The sequence below is a fragment of the Thunnus thynnus genome, chromosome 10 (genome assembly GCF_963924715.1).
Source record: "Thunnus thynnus chromosome 10, fThuThy2.1, whole genome shotgun sequence".
Lineage (NCBI taxonomy): Eukaryota > Metazoa > Chordata > Actinopteri > Scombriformes > Scombridae > Thunnus > Thunnus thynnus.
The window spans coordinates 6,031,774-6,054,514 of NC_089526.1; the positions used below are offsets into that span (position 1 = coordinate 6,031,774).

The 22,741-nt window shown below is 40.0% G+C and overlaps 1 long non-coding RNA gene across 1 annotated transcript; it reads left to right on the plus strand.

The window, feature by feature from the left end:
* The first annotated feature begins 5,766 nt into the window (after nt 1–5,766).
* LOC137190897 (uncharacterized) lies at nt 5,767–14,098 on the plus strand. Its single transcript, XR_010930315.1, has 2 exons — nt 5,767–9,001; nt 9,317–14,098. It is a non-coding gene; the product is annotated as an uncharacterized lncRNA (long non-coding RNA).
* The last annotated feature ends 8,643 nt before the right edge of the window (nt 14,099–22,741 follow it).

A 22,741-nucleotide genomic window follows, 5' to 3' on the forward strand; every position in this document is an offset into this window, starting at 1 on the left:
ATGTATATATATGTTATTATAATATTATCACTGATTAATTGATGTTTATATGTAAGCAGCATTTTAATGTTGTCAAGGTGGAGCTAATTTTAACAATTTATACTGTTGGATTGTCTAATCTATAACTATGCATATATGACTAACTGATCATATGTTTTACATATAAAATATTGATATTGAAAAGTAACTAATGCTGTGAAATGAATGTAGTGGAGTAAAAAGTACAATATTTCCCTCTGAAATGTGGAGCACAACATGGACATACTCAAGTAAAAGTACCTCAAAATTGTACATAAGTACAGCAAGTAAATGTACTTAGTTACTTTCCATCACTGCTTGTGTGCACAGCTGCACAGTCTCTCTCTTTACTCTACATATAATAGCAGCTCTCAGTCACTCTTCATCAGATTGTTTATGTTACAAAGCTTCCACAGTGACCTGTGAGAATATAGACTTCATTGTTAACTGGATTTGGCTTCCTACTTTTCTATTTCTCTATTTTTTGTTGCAATCCAATCTAGATCATGTCTAAAACGCACAGACAACGATGATATTTATCTCATGTTGATTGTAATAAGTAATTAGTGGTTACAGAAGCCAGATGTAGTGAAGTAAAAGGTCCAAGGTTTTATACTCTGAGATGAGGTTGAGGAAAAGTAGAAAGTCTCCAACAATGGAAAAACTGAAGCAAAATATCGAGTAGGGTCTAAATGTTCTTTCCAACTCTGGAGAGAAATTATGACAAAAAGGTTTAGTAATCTGGAAACACAATGGATTTGGATTGGGTTTGTGTTTAAGCATGTTTGAGTATGTTCATATATGTGGACGCAGCCCACTTTAGGATAATGTATTTGTCACAGGGGGGTGAGGAGGAGGGGGGAGGGGAACGGCCTCGCACATCAAAGAGTCTTGATAGTGTGATAGTGTTGATCCAGGAACATTCCTAAGATGACCACAAAGGCCTCGTTGCTTTGTGTACACCTCTCACACTTCCAGGGCATCTCCAGTTTCCTGCATCTCGCCGTCCTCTGCAGCTCGGTGGAATTCCAGCTGTTGATAGAGAGAGTCGCCTCGGGCGAGAGAAGCGCCGTCTTCAGATTCAGATTCCTGTAATGAACTCCTCACAGCGCTCCTCACTTACGTTTCAGGGATTTCTCTGGAGATTGTAACTCACGGTGACATATGATGAGCGCTGCAGGAGATGAATCGCATAAGTGCAGAAGTCAAACTGAACTAAGAAGATTTTCCCTCATTTGGTGTTCTGGTGATATTGATATGATGATGTTTTGCTTCACTGTATCACATAATACACCTGTGCAAGCTCTTCTACATTAAAGGACAGCTTCCCAATTTTTAAATGTGTTTAAAAGTTTATCTGAAGCTAATATGAAGCTTCAGTGTCCAAATGTGTCAAATCAAGTAGATATCTTTCAACATTACAGTCTTTTTAGTGCCAAAGTCCCTCTTTTTGTTACTATACTTCTACCACAGCTCAACAGGGAAACACTGTCTGAGGAAACACAAAGAGGGAATTTGATGCTAAAAAGACTGTAAATGTGACAGATATCCACTTGATGTGACTGACTCAGACTGCTGAAGCCTCATTTAAGCTTTTTAAAAACTTTTGAATGCATTTTTGCACTAAATGACTGTGTAGACACCCCCATCACTTGAAGGGGATCTTTTAATAGCCAGTATGAACAGGAGGAAAACCTCTTTCAGTGTTCATATGGACACCTGACTGTTGTTTTAAGAAACATTTGAAAAATTGTGAACCTGTCCTTTAAGCTTGAGTGCATCCACTTGAGAAATCATAGTGAGATGTTGAAGGGAGCAGGTGAGAGGTGATGGAGACAGACCTACATCTGTCTTGAACCTTTTTAAAAATATATATATTTTAGTTTGTTGTATTCTATGTAATGCTGCTTTGATCTTAAATCAAATTCACAAAGCTCAAGTTGTGGTGAAAATAAATAGTATTTTAAAAGACAACACTCACCTCTGTATGGTCAGTTTGATTTCCAGTCTTCAGAGAGGCATTTCTTTCACCTCTAGCATGAAAGAATATCTACAAAAGACCCTTTATTGTTGCTAATACTATTCCTATGTTTCTAGAAAGCATCCTATATTTAGCACATCAGTGATATTGGTTGTACATGTAGATGAATATGATGACATTCATGTTTTCAGGTGATGTTATCAGGGTTTAAACATATTATCTTGTTTCTGATGGTCCATGCATGAATGATAAAGTTGTATTGTTTTGTCTCTGTCCCCTTCAGATGATTCAACTCATGTTGGAATTTGCTTGGATACGACAAAGGTGATCAGTACTACAATGTCCATGGTTCAGGGTAAGGGGAGAGCTGGTGAAAAGTGGACGCTTCCTTTTTTTCCCTCATTGAAGACAGAAACATTTAAGGAAGAAACTGTGGGGGATGGTGGAGTGAAGAGGACACAGACTTATGAAAAGAAGAGTTTCCAGGTTGTGGAAAGGAAAAGGAAAGGCAGTAAGAGTGTGGGGAATCAGGCTAATGCATTGATGAAATAGAGAAAAGGTAAATCTGAGCAGAAGATTATCAATACTATGGACATGCCTTTGATTAGTGATGTGATGTCAGGCTGTGGTGAAGAAGGCTTGGTAATGATATTAACACACTGTTTTTCTTTGAGTATAGTGACACCTGGTGGTCAACATGGCTAAGAGGTTTTTTTGTTTTTTTTTCCCAGTGTAGTTGTTGAGATATTCTTCCTCCACTAGGGGGCGATATTGGACTTGGTAAAGGCCTACAAACATACATGCAGCTTTGGGAATGATGGATGATGTTTTTATAAAGTTGAGTCTAAATCTACATAAAAAGACACTTGTTATCGTGTTCCAACAGCATTTCTTTTACTTTCTTGGTTTGAAATGTTATGTAACTACACTGATTACGTTATTTGTACATCATATTTAAGTCAAATAGTGATCACTCTTGTAAGAACTGATTGATTAACTGTTTGAATGTTACTCGGGGCTAAGAACATTAGGTTAACCACAAAGGTCACTTAACTTTTTTCAATTTTGTAAGCAAGTATAATGTAAGTAAGTCATTATATACAATTCTGACAATTGTGTGTCCTTTATGATAATGTTTATTCACACTAAGCCCATTGAAGATGTTTTCCCAAGTGGACAGAAACGTTCAATCTTGTATTTAGGTGAGGACAAGGAAAACTTCTCAAAACCCTTGACTGTGGCTTAGCAGTTTAAGGTGATGACCATGATGCACGACTGCTGTGGGAGCCCTTTGTTACATGTCATTTCCCATCTCTCTCAAGTCTAATAAAGAAATAACATCCAACATCCCCCCCAAAAAATACTTTGAAAAACCGTGACATATGATTATCAACCTTCACAGAAAGAGTTCAGCAACAATTTTAGGTTTATTTGGAAAAGCACATGTAATATTTTGAGGTACTTTTAAAAATTGCGGAGAAGAAAATCCACCTCTTTTTAATTTCCAAAGGCTGTGATTAACCTCTAATGCTGTGGTTGATGGTGCTGCCAGAGGGTTCAGTCCTGGCTACTGTAGCCGCTGCAATGTGCTCTGTCTGAACCCAGTTAGCTTTATGCTAACCAGAGACGCAGGCCTTGGCTGATACCTCAGACCAGGTCCTGTTTACACAGCACCACCGTTGGAGCTGCAGGGAGAGAGACCAAAGCCAGATCCCACAGTCTGACTGTCTGTAGGCCTGCCAGGCTGAAACAGCACGTCGTCACCCCGACCAGCCGACCGCAGCTCTGATTACGGCCTTGGTATCATAATAGAGCCTGGACCGTGAGCGCACAATTAGGTGTGTGTGTCTTTCCATACAAGCTCATGTAGGTTTTCTGTGTGTGTCTTCAACTGTGTTAGAAAATAAATGTGCATGAATGTGACTAAGCGTCGTCCCTAAATATAGATTCCTGTGTCCGAGTTCATCCCCGCTTCAAGGATTCCCAAATCTGGATCACAATAAAAGCGGCAGGCCCATGCCAGCAGCTCCTAGCAGGGCACACAGAGAGAAACCACAAGAAAGCACTTCTTCCTGGAGACTAGAAAACAAACACAGCGAGGGGGTCAAAAGAGCAGACTAAGAATATGAGGACTTTGGACGGGTCAGGAAGCTCCATGAGGTGGGATGCCAAGTACAATAACACAGCAATGAATACAGAAGCGAAGGTGTTCAGGAATTTGACCCCATGAAGTCATTGCAGACCCATAATGCTCGGTACCCCGGAGCGTGGGGACAAAAAGCAAAGCTATTGAGCTTGAATTACCTCACAGAATGTCTTCCTATGATAAATTCACTCTGATTTGTTGGACATGAGTGGGATTCAGTGTTGCTGCAGCTAAAGCTAAACGCTCTCAGGGTTTGATTTTTATGGATTCCCACCAACACTAACAATGTAAATGTAATATAAATGTTTGCAGTGCTGGAAGTCACTTCAGCGCCCAACAAATGGCACCAGAACTCACAGAGGGACATCTGTGGACAATAGTGCCATCTGGTGGAAATTTTTGAATTTCATGGTGTATATATAAATATATATAGAGAAAACCACAACAGTTTAACCACCAAATGCAAGCAATTGTATGCAGGTTTGCTGTCTCACATAAAGTTGCAATTACTGCAGTAAAAGGTTCCATAAAAATCTGATTAAGCTTCCCCTAAAGAGTCATCAAACTACAGTAACAGATGGATGTTGAAGCGATTGTTGAGATGACTTGTAAACATGTTGGGAGTGATGTCAGTGTGTAAAGAGGTGAGTTTATACACAAATTTGGGGGGATTAGCTGTGATTTTGTTGGTGTGGAGGTTAGAGACTCAGTCAGCCTGAGAAGATCCAAGACACATGTAAATTCCATTGAGAAAAACAGCTAAATAGTTGAGAATTGCACCAGCGGTGAACCTCTGTGATCTGGTGGTGTGACTTTAGAAAAAATGTGAACAGTACAAGCAGAATTCATTTTCACAAGGAGTTTTTGTTGTTTATATCTGTTTGTGTGCAAATTAACAGTATTTGTTCACCCATGTTTATGTCTCTCTTGGTTTGTGCACATGTTAGCATGAGTTTCTAGACTGTTTCCTCTTGAAATATGAACTGACTTTAGGTCTGAGCGGATTGATCACCAACATATCAAAACTATAGATACAATAGTAAGTCTTGTTTTTAGTAGCAATACTAGCATCAATATGATCAATACCAAAAAAAGATCCATATCACATTTTTCTGGGCACATGTGCACTCTTTGTGAATGCTCTACTTGCTTTTCTGCTGCTCACCTTGTTAATTCAAACACAATTAACATGTATTTACCATTAAAAGCTCCCTCCTACACGATCTGCTGAATATGACATATGATGCTTTTAATAATAACAAAGTATCAGTATCGCTACAGGATCGAGACTAAGGTTTGTTGTATCGGCCACATATTTGTTTTTTCTCTTGTTAGTGATGCAGTTTGATTACAGGTCGTTTGGTCTCTTTGGAGCTTTGTGAGTTGTCCACTCTGCAGTGAAATATGACTGAAGTTGATGCACATTTAAAACCTCTTTTTAAATGATTTAATCATTTTTCAATAATTTTTTTTTGATTGTCAATATTTTTAACTTCAATAAAGTTACTAAAAATACTGTTTGTGCGGAAAATAATGGGCAAACCGACCTTGTAACCAAAAGTTGCATTTAAAATTAAATATATATATATAATACATATTAAATAATACAAATTCTTTACACACAATGCAACAGCATTTCAATGCTATTTCAACACAATACAAACAACAGCATATAATACTACTAATTTTGAAATTCTTTTCACTTGTAATTGTTGATGTGGCTTCATGTACACCAGGATATTGTTATAGTGTCCGAAAATCCAAAACTTTCTCCACAACTGAGTTTCAAAACATAGTAAGTAAAGTGGGGTGAATATGTGGATTTGATGGCACTTTTGGCCACTAAAACAAAATCTGGGAGTTTATCTTTAATGTGCTTTAATTTTATGATTATAGTATTTCCAACAGTACTTGAAGGCAACAGAAACATACTTTGTATACTCTGTGAATGAGAATCACGTCAGTCCTGGAAAACAGGACAGGCACATTTTATGAATACAGTGATTAAGTTAAGTAAAGGTTTATTTACATAGCACGTCTTGAGACAAGTGTTTCACATTAAACAATCAAGCAAGCATGATACTAACTAGATTTATACTTACAAAACTGAAATAATCTCAACAAAAACAACAAAATCAGTTTCACAAAACTGCAACATCAGTTTAAAAAAGCAAAGGAATGAGTGAGTTTTGAATAAACAGTCTGTATCGTTTAGAAGAAATCTCAGTGTCCAACACTGTGGTAGAATAGCTTTCATTCAGCGTTGCGTGGTGATGTTCAAATTCCACACAACAGTAATTGGCAGATTTCACTCTATTGTATTGTTTTTTATTGTGCTGCCCCCGTACCCACTCCCAAATATTTCCTCCCTCCCCACAAGCAGACCGCTCCTGAGGGCCAAATGAATTCCACATTTCTCCCTTCCTGGGCTGTCATTGGTCCGTACACAGCTGAGGCTCGCCTTAGAAATGAGACTCAGCAGGTCGCTGACCAACCCAGAATCATGGCAGTTCGTGAAATAGTCACAAAATTTAATATATATATATATTCGTGTACGTGGACACGAATTTTCTATTTTTTTCATGACCTTCAGCACGACCTTCAAACTAATGTATTTCAAAGTATGTTTCATTCCTGCGTCACGTTTTGTTTGTCAGTCGGGACTTTGGGAGCAAAGAAGTTGTGTTGTTTTTTCTCATTTGTTATTCTTGTTTTTAACTATAAACCGCTAAATTGCTCAACATTTAATCACAAGATTTTATCCTTTACCCGAAGTATTTTCCTCAGTGTCACTGTGTTAATGTTTTCTTTAATGACATTCTCAACATTTCTCAACACAAAAACATGTCCTCGATAACTCAACAATACAATAGGTTAATGTCATGGCCATCAGTTTTAATTATTTCTCCTCCGATCCTGGGTGTTTTTTTCTGTTTTGGATTGCAGAAGGCTACTCTACCCATGATCCTAATCTACCAACGCTACGAAGACAGTCTGCTACATCTACTATTTACTTTTAATTACTGAATTTATTCCAAACTGATTAAGATTTTGTGTGTTCATGGAGTCCCTCTCCTCACACACAACAGAGATGGTGGCATTTGTATTCGAATAGTTTTGATTGCGGCCGACCACCGGCGGCAATTTGAAATGGAATGAAGCCGACCCACAGCAGACAACCAAAAACAGGAGTCGAAAGCGCCAAATCCACCCCTAACACAATGCCCTTCCCTAAAGCAGGGTCCAGACTACAGGAGTTTTGGGCTTATTTATCCCTGATGTACCCCTCCCGATAATTGGAGGAGAAATCTGGTCTGGGACCTTGGTTGGTACTGATGTTGGGCCCACATTAATGTGAGTTGTTTACAGATCCAGTCTTAAACCTCCAGAACTGCTCACAGACTCATCGGTGCTGCCCTGAAAATTTCAAACATGTTTGATATTTAGGAGTTAAAATCTGATTGATTATGTCAGTACTTTCCAGGCGGGACCACAATAGCTAATGAGAGAGATCTGGCGGTGTTGCCAAGCAACGGTACACATTTTAGCCCTTGATGCTAATGTTAGCTAGCATACTACTGTTGACAGATATTAAAACTTACAGTTAAAATCTCACCTACAGTTCTTACTGAAGAGCAGAAAACCTGTGTTGACCGTGTCTCCCAACCATGTTTTCACCCAGACTTGTTTAGCTCATTTAGTTGATGTTGCCAAGCAACGGCAAACATCGAACCCTCGAGGCTAACGTTGGCTAGCATACGACTGTTGAAAGATATTAAAACTGACAGTTAAAATCTCACCTGAATAACAGACAACCTGTGTTGACCGCATCTCCCCAACCACTTTCTCATCCATACTCGTTCAGCCTTCTGCTCATGTTTTTCCGGTTTTCATTTTTCGTTTACATCTGCTTCCACATGAGATCACGAGAGGTGGTGCATTCCTCTGGTACAATAATCTTAATAATATCCTGTAGTGTGTGATGCACCAGTATTTTCACATCTTGTAGTGTTTGCATGTTTGAGATTAGAGAGAAGAACATCTGTGAAGTTTCTCCGTATGTATCTGATGCAACCTGGTTTCAAAGTTGGTTAGGAGTTTAAAACTGCAGTAGTCTGAGCCTGACATAACCCTAACCTTCCTTAGAAATAATTTTAATCAAATTTTGTAACATGGCCATGTAAATGTGATGAAGACAGGGTTATTAAACTGCACTTTATGTTTCACATCCCTGCACTTTCATATATTTCATCACTTTAGATTGTCCACTGCATTCAACCCCCACTGTTACATAATTTAATTATTATGGATAGAATTGATAAAATCTCGTGATTAAGTGTTGATTAATGCAGCGGTTATAGTTTAAAAAATGAATAACAAATGAAAAAAGAACAATACAGCTTCTGTGCTCCTGAGACCCGACTGACAGGAAAAAAAAAAAAGAGTGGTGCAGGCAAGAAAGATATTTCCAGTTGAAATACATAGTTTAGTCGTGCTGAGTGCCATGAAAAAAAATGGAAAATTTGTGTCCATGTACACCAATCTCTAGATTAAATTTCGTGACTTTTTCACAAACTGCCATGATATTGGCTTGCGCTGACAGCTACAACTGAAACAACCTGCTAGAAATGAAGACTCAGCCCAGTCAGTCAGTGTGCAGCTCCCTCGGCCCGCTCCCCACGGTGTGCAAATGTGGACGGGCCCCGGGGCCCACGGTGGTGCTGTGGTGAGCCACAACCGTGTGGTGAGCAACCTGGTGTTGAGTGGCAATGTTGTGAGGATTTGCCACAGCTCAATGCAGATGGAGGCAGGGTTTCATTCAGTAGCCAGAAATCAAGGTTTTCTTTACCACAGAGGTAATGCGTCTGAGCAGCAGCAAGACTCAGATCCAATATATAAGACCGAAAGAGTGATCCAAAACAGGCAGGAGGCTTTACACATGTACAAGCTTACAGTGTGTCACAGCCAACTATCTGTAGAAGGGGAAACTGTTTACTTAAATGAATTTAGGAATATCCCAATGAAGCATAGATTACATTAAATGTAAAAATCCTGCATTCATGTTTTTACTTAAAAATAGTTTTCACCACAAAAAAAGTTCAGTTAAGTAGTTAAAATGTCTTAAAATGACATCTCCTCCTTCTCCCAAATGTATCGTTCTGAAACCGAAGGGAGGAGGTCGCGGTGGATGGAAGGCGTACAAGACGCACGACTCCAGCACCAGAGACCGTGGTGGTTCACATCGTGAGTCCTGCATGTGGTGAGGTTTAGGCAACAAAAGCACTTCGGTTAAGGTTAGTAAAAGATCGTTATTTCGTTTAAATTTTTATAAACACGTTATGCTTATGCTTTTTTCTGTATTAAACTAAAACCACCATCTTTCTGAAACCAAATGCTTGCTATTTTTGCATTTTCACCAGGTTTATGTTTCTAGTAAAATGTATTTGCTGTTGCACTTTAGTAGAATATGAACATAATTTCTAGACAAGGTTGAAATGGGTGATAATTCTCTGAGTTTGCCTCTATGCACAACACCTTTTGCACCACACATTGTTATATTTGATTCACTGTTAATATAAAAATACTGAGTAAGTACAGTACCTTCCCACCTCCATCTACGATCCAGAGGTTTTCAGCTCTATCTAACGTTCACTTGTAAACTCTGCAGACTCCATCACTCTCAAACACTCAGCGGGACTGAGATCCAAACCTTGTCTACATTATCAGAGCCAAAAGGGTGGATTAGATGTAAGAGAGAGTTTAGTAATGGGGTGAATTGGTCCAAATTAGGTCCAACAATTATCTACAATTACAGTGGTGGGAGGACGCGATCGCACATCAGCGCTGATTATTTGTGTTTGGAGGTGGCTCGGTGCTGTGGGTTAATGGGTGCTCCATCATAGGTGGAGAACAGGAGAGAATGACTCATCTGCGGTGGATGGGAGTCTTCTTTTTCTGGTGTAATGGTCTTTAGAAACGAGGATGCCCCAAATTGCAAGCACATAACATCGAACGGTATAGAGAGTTCAAGACTCTGAGAATGTGAAAAATATTTATTTAAGGTAAATGAATAGAAACTGTGGAGAAACAGGAGACCTGACAGAGGGGAGGAGAGTTCAAAACAAGTGAAGTAAAGGTAGAAAGGAGGGATAGAAGAAAGGAATGAAGGCATGACATGAGAAAAGTAAAATGGAAATCAGATAGTAAAGTGTTCAGAAAAATATTCAAAGAAAGATGATAAAAAAGGGAGAACACAAAGAAAAAAGAAAGAGAAAGGAAATGAACAAAGTAACAAGATATCAAGACGAAAAAATGACATAAGAACAGAAATGGAAAGAATGAAGAGGGAAGAAAAGAAAGGAAGGAAGCACAGATATGGAAATAAAGAAGGAAGTAAAAACGACAGTAGGAAAAAGAGATGGACGTAAGGGACAAAGGGTGAGACTAAAAAACAGGAAGACAGAAAGAAGGAGGGAATCAAAAAATGGAGGGAAGGAAGAAAGAGAAGAAGGAAGCAAAAATGAAGGATGGAAGGAAGGGGAGCAAAAATGGACAAAAAGAAAGAAGGAAAGAAAAAGAATGGAAAGAAGAAAGGAAAAGGAGAAAGGAATCAAAAAATGGACAGAAGGAAGCAAAACAGAAGAAAGAACAAATGGAAGGAAGGACAGAAGAATGGAAAGAAAGAAAGAGGAAAGGGAGAAAGGAGTCAAAAAATGGACGGAAGGAAAGAGGGAATGAAGAAAAGATTGGAGGAAGGAAGCAAAAATGGAAGAAAGAAAGAATGGAGGGAAGGACAGAAAAAAGAAAAAGAAAGAAAGAAAAAAGAACAGATCCTGCAGTATTCAGCTACTGAAACACTTCCTGATAGAAGGGGAGAATGAGATTTAGTCAGAAATACTGATGTCTTATCTTGATTCGGGAAATATTTGTCTCTTCTTTGATGCCAATAAAATTCATTGAATTGAGCTGCAACTGAGTGAGCCAGTAGAGCAGTTAGTTAGAAGCAGCTGTGGATTTGGCCGTTGGTCCTGCGAGCTCGGCCCCCTCCTCGACTGGATCTCCATCATGCTGACAGCCATGTTGCAGCTCTGTTCGTGATTCAGACAGTGAAATATCAGCAGAGCTCAGCGTCTCCTCTCCGCATCCATCCTGGCTGCTTTCTTTGCTTCTCAACTCCTCAGGCGCCGTTCAATCAAGCCCACCTCCAAAAAGCGAGACAGGACGTCCACCCATTACAGCTCACACCCACACAAACACTGACACGCACATGTGAACACACACATCCAGAAAAGTAATGATCTACAACATTTCCATATTAATGTGGACCTATTATTCTTTTCTTTATTTTCTGTCATATACGTATATAATGTTACAATGTCGGATGTTCATATTAATATTAAACGTGGCCAAAGTGTCAAAATAATGAGATAAACGTATGTAGAAGTAATCCCTGTGAGCAAAAAGCACTGGCTTCAGACTGAGCCGACGTCGGCTCGTGACGGATTTCTTTATATAGTTATCTGCTCCATGCACAGTGCGCCAGTTCACTGCTCCGCTCCACTAACACTGTGGCATTTTTCCTTTACTGTGACTCAAATCGAGCTGGCACGCTGTGAGTGTTTTTCCATTTCACAGCACAGCAAAGTAAAATAAGTTGTTTACCTGTTCGAGGTGTGCTGGTAGTCTGCAGCTCTGCATCAATCATCATCACTGTGGCTGTTTCCGCTTATACTACTCCTCCCTGCATTATGTCTAACTGATCCGCTGAAGAAATAGCTCCATATATCTCCATATGTTGTTGTGTTGACAGGTTTTTACTGTCGCTAACGAAGCTCTGCTAATTTGCATTCCCATTATTTAGTAATTTAAAAGCTTTTAAAATGAATCAGTAAAGCAGGAAATATTGGGTTTGCATCAGCGGTAACTCAACACAACTCTGATACGGCTGCCCCTCTGGAAAGCTGGCCAATCAGAAGGGGGGCCTTAAAGAGACAGGAGCTAAAACTGCCTGTTAAAGAGACAGAGGCTGAACTGAGGGGCTGCATAAAAAGCCAGTATAAGATAAATAAGGAGTTTTTTGAACCGTGAATCATTCTAGTGGAATCCCAGAATACAAATATAGAGCTGGAAATGAGTATCTCCTTTAATAAATGTCTGATTAGCTATGGTCTATCAGTTGTGGATAGTTACAGTTACAGTCATGACAATGTCAGACAAATGGGCCTTCGGTCCAATAGGACATTTTTAGAGCTACTGGGGTTTCGGAATAATGGGCCTTCAGACAAATGGTCAATCCCTAGACTAAAAACAAAGCAATCACATTTTCAGGCCCCGGACAGTAGTTTGTGTAAGGGAGACACCCTCTTGACTTTGTACTGAAGTTCTTTGAGAAACTTATAATGTAGAACAAAGTCAAGAGATTGTGATATGTAGTACAACAAGCTAGCAAAGCTCTGTAAATGGAACCGTGTTCCTGCTCATTCGCAGTGGCGTCTGCCTCACACAGAACTACTCTCCAGAGACTGAAAACATGATCGCCTTTATTAGGTTTTGGAGCCGTTTCTAAACAAACTACTGAGCCCGAACTCCTCATTGTGAAGGAACATGTCACCCAGTGCAGCTGTGTGGCTTACTGACGTGTTGACGTGAGCTGCTAGATGCTGGCTCCAACTGACTCCCATTCAAAGAGTGTCAACTTCTCTCTAGAAATACTGAATCAATCATTTTTCAACAAGTCATTATGGTCTTAATCTCTAAATTCGGGCAAACAAACATAATTTTCAACAGTAAATTCATACTAAAGTATGTCCATTGTAATGACCTTTAAATTAAACCTCATAAATGAACATTGGCAAACATAGTCAGTGTGGTCTGTAATATAACACTTGTGGCTAAAGGATCACACAGTGATCAGTTGATAGTAAACATGCTAGTGGATAAGTTTGGTAGCAGTAGTGCTAGCTTGGCCACCGCCATCGGTCATGAGACCTCTCCTTGTAGATCTTAGCTGTCCAATGAGAGTCTCCCGGGGACACAGAGCAATAGAGCAAATGTGCCAGAGACAGCACTGCATCAATGTGCACACAAAGTTCATAAGGTTCACCTGTGAGTGTGTTTATTGTATGTTTTGACTGACAGTTTTAAATGGATAACCAGTTCACACAGGTTCACAGACAAATCAACAACAGACACAGCTTTCAAAAGGGGGATTATTTAGCGAGTGAAACCCCGATCATACAGGTTGTTTAAAAAAAAGCAGTACATATATCAATCCAAAACAACAGTGTGTTTTCCGTGAGTGTTAGAGATCTGAGCATGGTGTGTGAAGGAAACAGAACAAACACTTCAAGTCTGTGGAGTGTGCAGCTGTTGTTGGTTGACATGCATAAATTTTAGACACAAGGTGTCAGGTCTATTTTGGATTTGGTTATCACTGAAATATGAAGAACATTTACTTTCCTTAAGGTTTTGAGGAAATTCATCATGGTGGTGGTGTCAAGGTGAGTTCAATTTGAAATTCAAATTCAGTAATTATGTCACAGTTATTAATCTCATTAAAGCCCCGTCACTTTGAGAATTTTGCTGTCCCTTGTTTGCAGTCTTAACAGTAGTTTGATGGAGGGTTGATACCGGTTTGTGCATTCAGTGGACAGACTGGTCCAGTGTGTGCTAGATTTTTGCAGAGGCATGGTTAGTTGCCACCAAAAGAGGAGAAATGTCACACCAGGTAAATCCAAAGTTGTCTGATTTACATGTCTTCTTTGCTGGCTTGCTAACGTTAGCCTCTGGTCGGCTTCATTCAGGAATCAGCTGGTTTAGTTCAGAGTCGAGGCTCTGAGAATAACGCAGCTTCACTGAGAGGACGGGACTTCATGCAATCACTACTACTAATGTTAAGACAGCTGCTGATGGTCAGTAAATATCTCCAAACTGTAGGCTCACTACTTGTTAAACCACATCTCATTTTCTCTGAGTTAAACACAGAAGATGTAACGTGAGTGGGGAGACTTTAAAGTTGTTTAAAGGCACCACTGATGGACCTAACTTATTACTTTTGCTGCTTAGTAATTGTTCAAGTCAAGTCAGTTGTTATTTTTATTGCCCAATATCACAAATCACAAATTTGCCTCAGGGGGCTTTACAATCTGTGCAGCAATACAAAATCATCTATCTTTAGATGGATAAGGAAAAATAACAGGAAAAAACTGTAGAAATCTGACAAAGAGCGATAGGACGGACAGAAATGTAATAGATGTGTGTGCAGAACAGAGCAAGATAGCAAAATTACAATCTGAAAAAACAGGATGACAATATTATAGATTAGTAAAGTAACATCATTACTTTCTAAATGTGCGAATGATTCAATTTTTTAATTAACCTGCCCAACATTACTCTTAATGGAATCACTATTTTGTAACTCTCTTCTCTGCTGCATCAAAGAATACTAGAAGGTTTTAATAAAATCTGGTATTTTTCCCTGTTCACACATTTACAGACATTACACAAGAGACTTTTTCAGGGAGAGAATTTTTCATAAAGATCAGTTTTCGTGGGCGGAAAAACAGAAGCCTACTGTGAATGGGTGGCCAAAATAAAGAATAAATGATGTTTTGAAATTTATCTGAATTATTGTGAACATAGTCTCAAACTTGGCTGCATCTTTCTCTCACTCCTTCTTTCACACACACACACACACATACACACACATACACACACACTTGTGTTTTCATCACTTCAGAGGACATTACATTAACTTACATTCATTTCCTGTAGACGTATCCTAACTTAACCCTAACACTAACCTTAACTTAACCCTAAAATCACCTCAACCTTAAACCAAGTCTTCACCCTTAAATTAATGATTTAAGTTAAGGGGACTTGCTTTTTGTCCCAATAAACAAGGCGAGTCCCCACAACATGAGGAATACCTGGCACGCACACACACACACACACTCACAAACACACATTCATAGACTAAGTACACCGTAGAGACAAATCCCCAGTTGATCTTTCCCATGAACATGTCTCCCTGACTCAAGACTCTCCCCCTCCACCCGGCCCGAGGCTCCGAGCCTCAGATCCCTCTGGGCCACGGTGAAGGATTGTAACTATTTTCTCTGCAGCAAAATCCCAAACACAACAACCAACAGCAAGTTAGTCATCACAACCTGCCATAACATGTTGATTCGTCTTATGGCGTGGGAGCTGTACACACGTATGCGTGCACGCAAAACACCCATGTACTGCCTTCCCGATACACACACACACACACACACACACACTGCCGCTCTCTGCAGCACCCTTTGAGGGATCAACTCATCAGCTAGGCATGAAAAAGACCCCAGGTTTTGGAAGCTCCCTGCATCTCTCCCCCAAAAATGATTTATGAGGCCGAATCATTCACAGCACTCACTTCCTGTCAGTGAAATCTCCAGACGTCCTCCTCTGTCACGTCCCATCTAGATGGCTGGCTGTGGAATTTAGTGCACGGCTGGATTAGTCTTGTCCGCACATGTGTTTCGCTGCGGGAAGTTCTGTACAGTTTGACCGTCCTCGTTCACTTTTAACTGCTTTTTTTTTTTTTTTTTTTTTTCTTTTTTACGCACCGACTCACTCTGTGTTTTCTTTATATTTCTTAATCATCTCTTTGGCAGTGAGTAAAGCATTCGTAATGACAGAAATACAGTGTCCTGTAAGACTCTCAGGCTCCTAAAATATTCTAAACCTTGGCTTTGACTTTGGCTTCATCAGTTGGCTTGACGACTTCCTTTCCGATGCCGTTTTGTATTTTATGGCCTTCTGCTTAGACACTTGAAGATGCTGAAACTCCACTTGCACAAGAGAGCAGACAGAAGAGAATGACAGAAAGTGGCAGTGAATTCAACATTCATCCTGACTGAAAGATCCACTTTGCTTTTCATTGCAAATTAACTCGAGCCCTCCAAGTAGCGACATGCTCGGGTGATATTTATTGATATGCAACAGCCCCTGAGCGCCTAATTGGCTGTTTTGGAACTGACCCGACCTGTGATGGTTCCCTTAGCTGCCAGCTTCCCTCCCAAAATGGCTGCTGCGACCACAAGCCTTCGGTTGGCCCAGCACTTTTCATAGAGCTCGGCTGTAAATCCTCTTTTTCTTTTCCCTTCTCTCTCCTTTGCCTCTAACGTCTTCATTACCCAAGTCGTTTTGTCAGCACACCATTGGGTGTAACAGAATACCATACTGACCGACATTTAGGTCATTTCCTCCTCTTAAGACCAGATATTACGCTGCCGCAAAGGTAGCCGGATTGCCAGATTGGAGTCCTGGGTTGCCAGATTGGGGACCCGGCTAATCTAATTAGAGAGTGAGGGAAAGAGGCCCGAGGGGCCCGCAGGACTGGGACTGTGGTGGAGCCAGGACTGGTTCCCCCTTTTGAAAAACTATGCACCGCAAAATACAATGTGGTAATGTCTGCGGGCCTAATTCTTCCGGAGGGGAGAGAGCCGGACTCTGTCCTGCAGACAGCCACATCCCTCGCTTCAGAGAGAGAAAGAGAGGAAAAAGGGGGGCAGAGAAGAGAAAGAGGGAGCAGAAGAAAGAGAGTCCAGGGATGATTTATGTCCTGCTGTGCAGACGCAGAAATAAATCCAGCGACCTAGCACAGAGGGGGAAGCAGGCCATAAAGCACAGGATCAATTCAGAACTGGTTCCCTTTTTTGAAAAACCCCAAATGAGCTAAAATCTCCTCCCATGTCAAAGCCAATCGCTTTGTTTTATGTCATCAAGGCCTTTTATGATAGTGTTCCCATTCTTAAGAGGGAGGCGTGGCCTTCATGATGACATATCAGGTTCAATCTTTGAGTGAACTCGGGGCTCTCTGGGCTGATAATTAGGGTCTTCGGCGGTGGATGTGGTGATAGCTGTGTGGGAGGGCTCTTTAAAAAAAAAAAAGCACTGCTAATTTGAGCCATAGAAGTTATTGGGGTTATTGCTCCTCGCTTCACCTCCAGCTTTCAGTGGTGCGTGGGACCTGCATGGTGTCTTATATGTCACACACATTTTCACACACACACACACACACACACACACACACACACACAAACACACATGTATATGCACCTCCAGGTGGCCCAAGAGCCGTGCATATATTTCACACCCACTCTGCTATGATCAATTTCACCTCCTCGCATGCGTCCAGTTAAGTGTGCAACTTTTACAAGGGAGAGAGGGATCAGTTTCAAACTCCCCCAGAAATCCCAGCTTCTTTCCATTTCTATTAAACGGACCTGATGTTGACCAGTAAAATGATCGCTAAGCTTATGTGTGAGCTCTTGAATCTGCTGTGGAGACACACTGGCAAAACGCACCCCGAATATTTGAAGGAGGCTGATTTAAACAAACAAAGCAACAGAACAGCTTTGTGATTGCCTCATTGTCCCACGCAGCTATCTGCTGCACAAATATACAAAGAATTCTAACGAAAGACTGACTAAACATTTCTAACGGAAAGAAACAAATGTGTCTATTATATGTCTGTGTGATGTTAGTGAGTAAACTTTACTCATAGAGCATCACACTACACACTTCAAACAATGAGAGAAGAGAAAAAAGGACAAAACATTATATAAAATACACAAAGTGTCCAAACCACACTATGTAAAGTTATAAGAACATGCTAATTAAGAAGAGAAAGCTGTTCTAAAGTGAGCAACAATGGCAAAAGCACAAAACTTCACTATAAAGACAGTATTCCTTCAAGGACATCAATTTATGATATAAAAAAACAAAGTCATATTTAGAAATAAACCATTTCAGTGAATGACATTTCGTAATTTGGTTTAAAGTGGACTTCAGCTTCAGCTTTATCACTATCTCTGTATGGACCATGTGCACTTTACACCTTAAAATGAAGCAATGACTTAATTCTCAAACCATGTGGACTCTGTTAGGAGAAAACGCTTAATTCATAATAGTCATTTAGTATTTCTAAAAAACACATAATCCAGGAATTTACGATTCAAATTAATTTTTTTATTTTTATTTTAACATGTTTAAATCTGCATTTATCAATGTTTTAATAACACTGGATGAAACAACCAAACCACAAAGAATCATCACCCACTCTGTAGTTCCCCTCGGCTTCACAGAGCTTTCTAGACTTTTTCAGCTTATTGTTTTGTTTTTCTGGCTGGCAAACTATGCTTTCATCCACCTCTTCTCCAGCAGCAGCAGGCAGCTGTTTTCAGCTAACTGTATGCTAACTGCCAAGTAATAAAGAGCAGACAAAGTTAGCGAATAGCCGGTGAAGAAAGTGGAACATTTAGCAGCTGAAGAGCCAGATATTTTCTCTCAGGAGATGGTGGAGATCAAAACAGAGCGAAAAGGAGAGTGAATGTTGAGTGGCCAGATGCAGGACTTCAAATGAATGCTAATGTTGCTCTGATGTGTAAATAGGTAACAGTTTGATAACACATTCTGCGTAGGGTGATGAAGTATATGTCAGATTTTATGTTTTAAACTTGCCTCCGCTGCCCCCAAGTGGTTAAAAAACCCCTGTTGATACAGCTTTAATATAATTATAATATATTAAATTGTAATTTTAGGGGAGTGAAAAATAAAAAAGTGTACTTCAAATGTTCAATTTTGTAAGAACATGTTCTTTAAAACAGTAAAAAATTAAATGAAAAAAGAAAAACAACACAAAAAAAAAACCCTTCTGGGAATAATACAGGGAAGTTCCATTGTTGTGCCAAAAATTTGTTTCCACCAAAACATGTTTCCTCTGGCCCTCGCTGTGATTTCAACAGCAGGAGGGAAACAATCTGTTCTTTTTCAAACAATAAAAAAAAAATATATTTTTAAAATTCATTCATTTTTTTTAAAAATACGAACAAATTAGAATGTAGATGAAAGCTGATTGCTAAACAGTTATATAAAGAAAAGGGACTCTACAGTATGGCGTCATAATAGTTCCCCTTACTCAGTTTAATAATAAAACATATTTCCCCAAGGAGCGAAGAAGAAGAAGGGGGGAAAAAAAAACAGCAGAAAAGAAAGCAAAACAACTGCAACACATGGTCAATACATAGGCCGTACTTGAAATTTCATTTTAGTTCACATGGTTGCAGTGTCCAGTCTATTTTCTCCGTCTATTATCAGCTATCTGTCTTTGGTTTCTAATTATACATGTTGTCCTTTAGATAGCATGTACTTAGTTAATCAGATCCCTTCATGTCTGTATTTGTGGTTTGTATGTTTGACACCAGTTGCGTGTGATTGCTTTCACTGCAGTGGTTCTAAACATTCTTGCCAAGTATTTGTCTTGTTCTTCTTACTAGCCTATGTGTAATGGGCTCATACCCAGGAGATAGTACTTGATGTCCAGTAGGGAAATTTACTTTCAGTATCATCTGGACTTCATTATGTATTGCTTCCCAAATGATTTTAATACTGGGCAAAACCATAAATATATGAGAAAGGTTGGCATTGTATAACCCACAGTTCCTCCAGCGCTTTGAAGTAAACTTATCAATGTGTTTTGCCAGTTGAATGAGTGTTATAAAGTAATAGAGTTGTATTTCTCCTGCCAAAAAAGTGAATTTGTTGTTTTGCGAGTGTTGATATTCATTTCCCTCTCTTCATATCCTGATATATCAATTTCTAATTCCTCCTTACATTTTTCTTTTGACCTTGTTTAATCTTGTCTGTTTGTGTTAGTGAGAATGTATTACGAAATATATTTTAAAAGTATATTTTTTTAAAAACATTTCACAAATAATTAAAGTGACTCTTAAACAAAGCCAAAGAAAACACACTTGTTTCTGATCTTATTATTATTAAACCAAAACGCACCCATTGATTCTGTGAGGAAGCTGTCCGTCAACAGTGTTCTGGATATTGATGTACTTGTCATTCTCATAGCAAATTGCCTTCATTATAATTTCATTTTACAGCCCAGAGGAAACACATTTTTAGCGTGATACAAATTCTGGCACAACACTCGCTCTTCCTCTCTCAGCCTTTCTCACACGTTGTAAGTCTCTGACAAACCCTCCATCCCTCCGTCTCTCTGACTTTGACTAATTGTGCTTTGTTGTGATTAAAGCCACCAGATGCTTCAGAGGAACCGGCCAAAACCCCGTAAACTCGCAGCTCTTTTTCTATCGCCGCGCTTTCTTGTGGAGAACAGCAGGAATGTCAGCCATCTTCCCATCAGCACGGGACGCCACAACGATCGTGTTTACAGTGAAACGTTCCGCTGATGTGGGATAGATTTATTACTTATTTACTCTCCGGCTTGGCCCGGCCTTTTGTTGGTCCGATTTCTGATCACTTTCAATGCCTCACGCCAGACCACGAAGTGATGGCGGCATGTAAACACACTCGACGCGAGCTGGAATCCAGGAATGTGTGTTAGTGTTTGTGTGGGTGTGAGAATGAGGCAGGGAATCTGTGTATTTATACCCACGCCTGGGTGTGTGTGTACATTATGGGTGTAGATAATGTGTGTTTTGTGCTCTTTTGTGTTTGTTTGTCTTTATTATTGAACATGTGTGTCTTTATTATAGCCTTGCATCCATGCATGTGTCCTTGTGTGTCCTCTCGCTCGTTGCCTTGTGTTCTCCTTAATTGTACGTGTCTTTTAACTCTGTGTGTGTTCCTGCAAGTTTGTGTGTATGTTCTGCCTCCTCCTCCTTACTCATTGTGTAATTAGTCGATTGTAATCAGCGCCTTATAAAGGATCAATCAGGTGGAAGATAAACATGGCCTGGTTGTGTAACACACTTCATTAAGAGGGAAAATGGAGCCGTGTGATCACAGAACATCATTACAGTACCAACCGCCGCACTGAGCCTTTTTAATACTTCTAATGTTGGTCATGTAGGAATTTTGGTCATTCTGCGTCTTCGCTCTAGACTAGAGATGCCGATTTTAAGCAATTTTCCAAATGGATAATTTTAGTTTATTACAAATTGGATCTTATTTTCATAGTGTTGGCAACATAGTCTGGCAGGGCAACAAACACGGGCAGTAAGCCCATCAGACAGGCTGTAAACAAGTCAACAGTTTAGCCAGATTATCAAAAACCAATTTTAAAGGTTCGACGTGTAAGAATTGGCCCCCGTGATCTAAACAAATAGGGGGCAGTATATCACCCCGCAACCACCACCCTTTCCCCCAAACACATCACCCCACCACCATTATCACCCACTGAATACGGCGTAAAGCTTATTGTTCACAGCGAATCTGTGCTATGGCACTGTCGAGATATCAAAACGCTACAGAGACTTTAGAGACAGTGGTAAATTATAAATGAGCTGCACAGATCAGAAAGTGGTTGCGCCACGGAGATAAGTTACAACATGATTTGAAGTATCAACTAAATAGTTACACACATGCCCCTGGGGTAGGTGTAAATCATACAATTTCACATAACTCACCAATGGTAAAACAACAGTTTTACTGCCACAGAGCATCATTTTTCATTAATTGCTGCCATTTTACAACACAGTAATCCAGATGAGACTTAATTTATTGATATGATATTTCAATATCAATCCAGCTTACTATGATGTACTATGATGCCAAATGGCAAGCTTTTACATAGCTGGTGCAACCCAGTGCAGTTCGTTGGATCAGCTGACATGAACAGCTGATATTTCGCCGGCCAGTGTCTGCAGCTGCTGCCAGCTGCTCCGACAACGTCAGTGCGACTTGCCAAATAGGTGTTATTTGGATAAACTGACCACATATTGGGAGTCCACATGGTTACTTACTTGCTTGAAAAAATATTAAATCTTAATAAAGTGATATATTAATGGTACTACAGTGGAAATTTCAACAGCTTTCAGCCCATGGATGTATTATAAGAGCTGGGTACCAGACTAAAAATGGTGCCCATTCAGTCCTATAGGAATTGCTCAGCTGGCATACACCAAAAAAGTTTCTAGCTTCCGGGTTTGCTTCCGTGTTGTGCAGCCCACTGAATATGCGCAGTAGTGTCTCCCCCGCTAACCCCGCCCACGAGTTCCCGCTAGACTTTACATTGTGGTGACGTCACGGATATTTAAGTCGCTTTTCTCGGCTCAAGGAAAGTTTAACAAATATAAAACCTCCATGGATCAAAAGTTCATAATAGAAAGAGTCATAATTGACCTTGTTAGCAGTTCGAGGTGTGCTATCAATAGTTTTACAGGCGTCTCTTTTACAATGATGGTCTATGGGGAAAAAGCTTTTTGGGCTGCAGGGAGATTTTTCGTTGCAATACCGCGAGTGACCACTGGGAAAAATTGGCTGCAAGGCTGAGCGGTGGCGCCCTATCCGGCTCTTATTACACATCCATGTTTCAGCCTGGCTCCACCATTACTGTTGGTGGCTCTGGGCAGCGCTCGTATTGGACTGAGGGCAGACTGGACGCTACGGTGACTCACTATTGTCCCTAAAGGTACAAAGTGGTATTACATGGCCAGAGCTAGCTGGCTAGCATGCTAACCTCAGTAGCCAAAACTGTTATTTCTTCATATTCTGTTGATAATTTTAGTTAATTTTGGAATGTTTTTAAACTAAAATTCTGGCCAGCTCTTACTCATTATACCTTTAACCACATTTAGGGG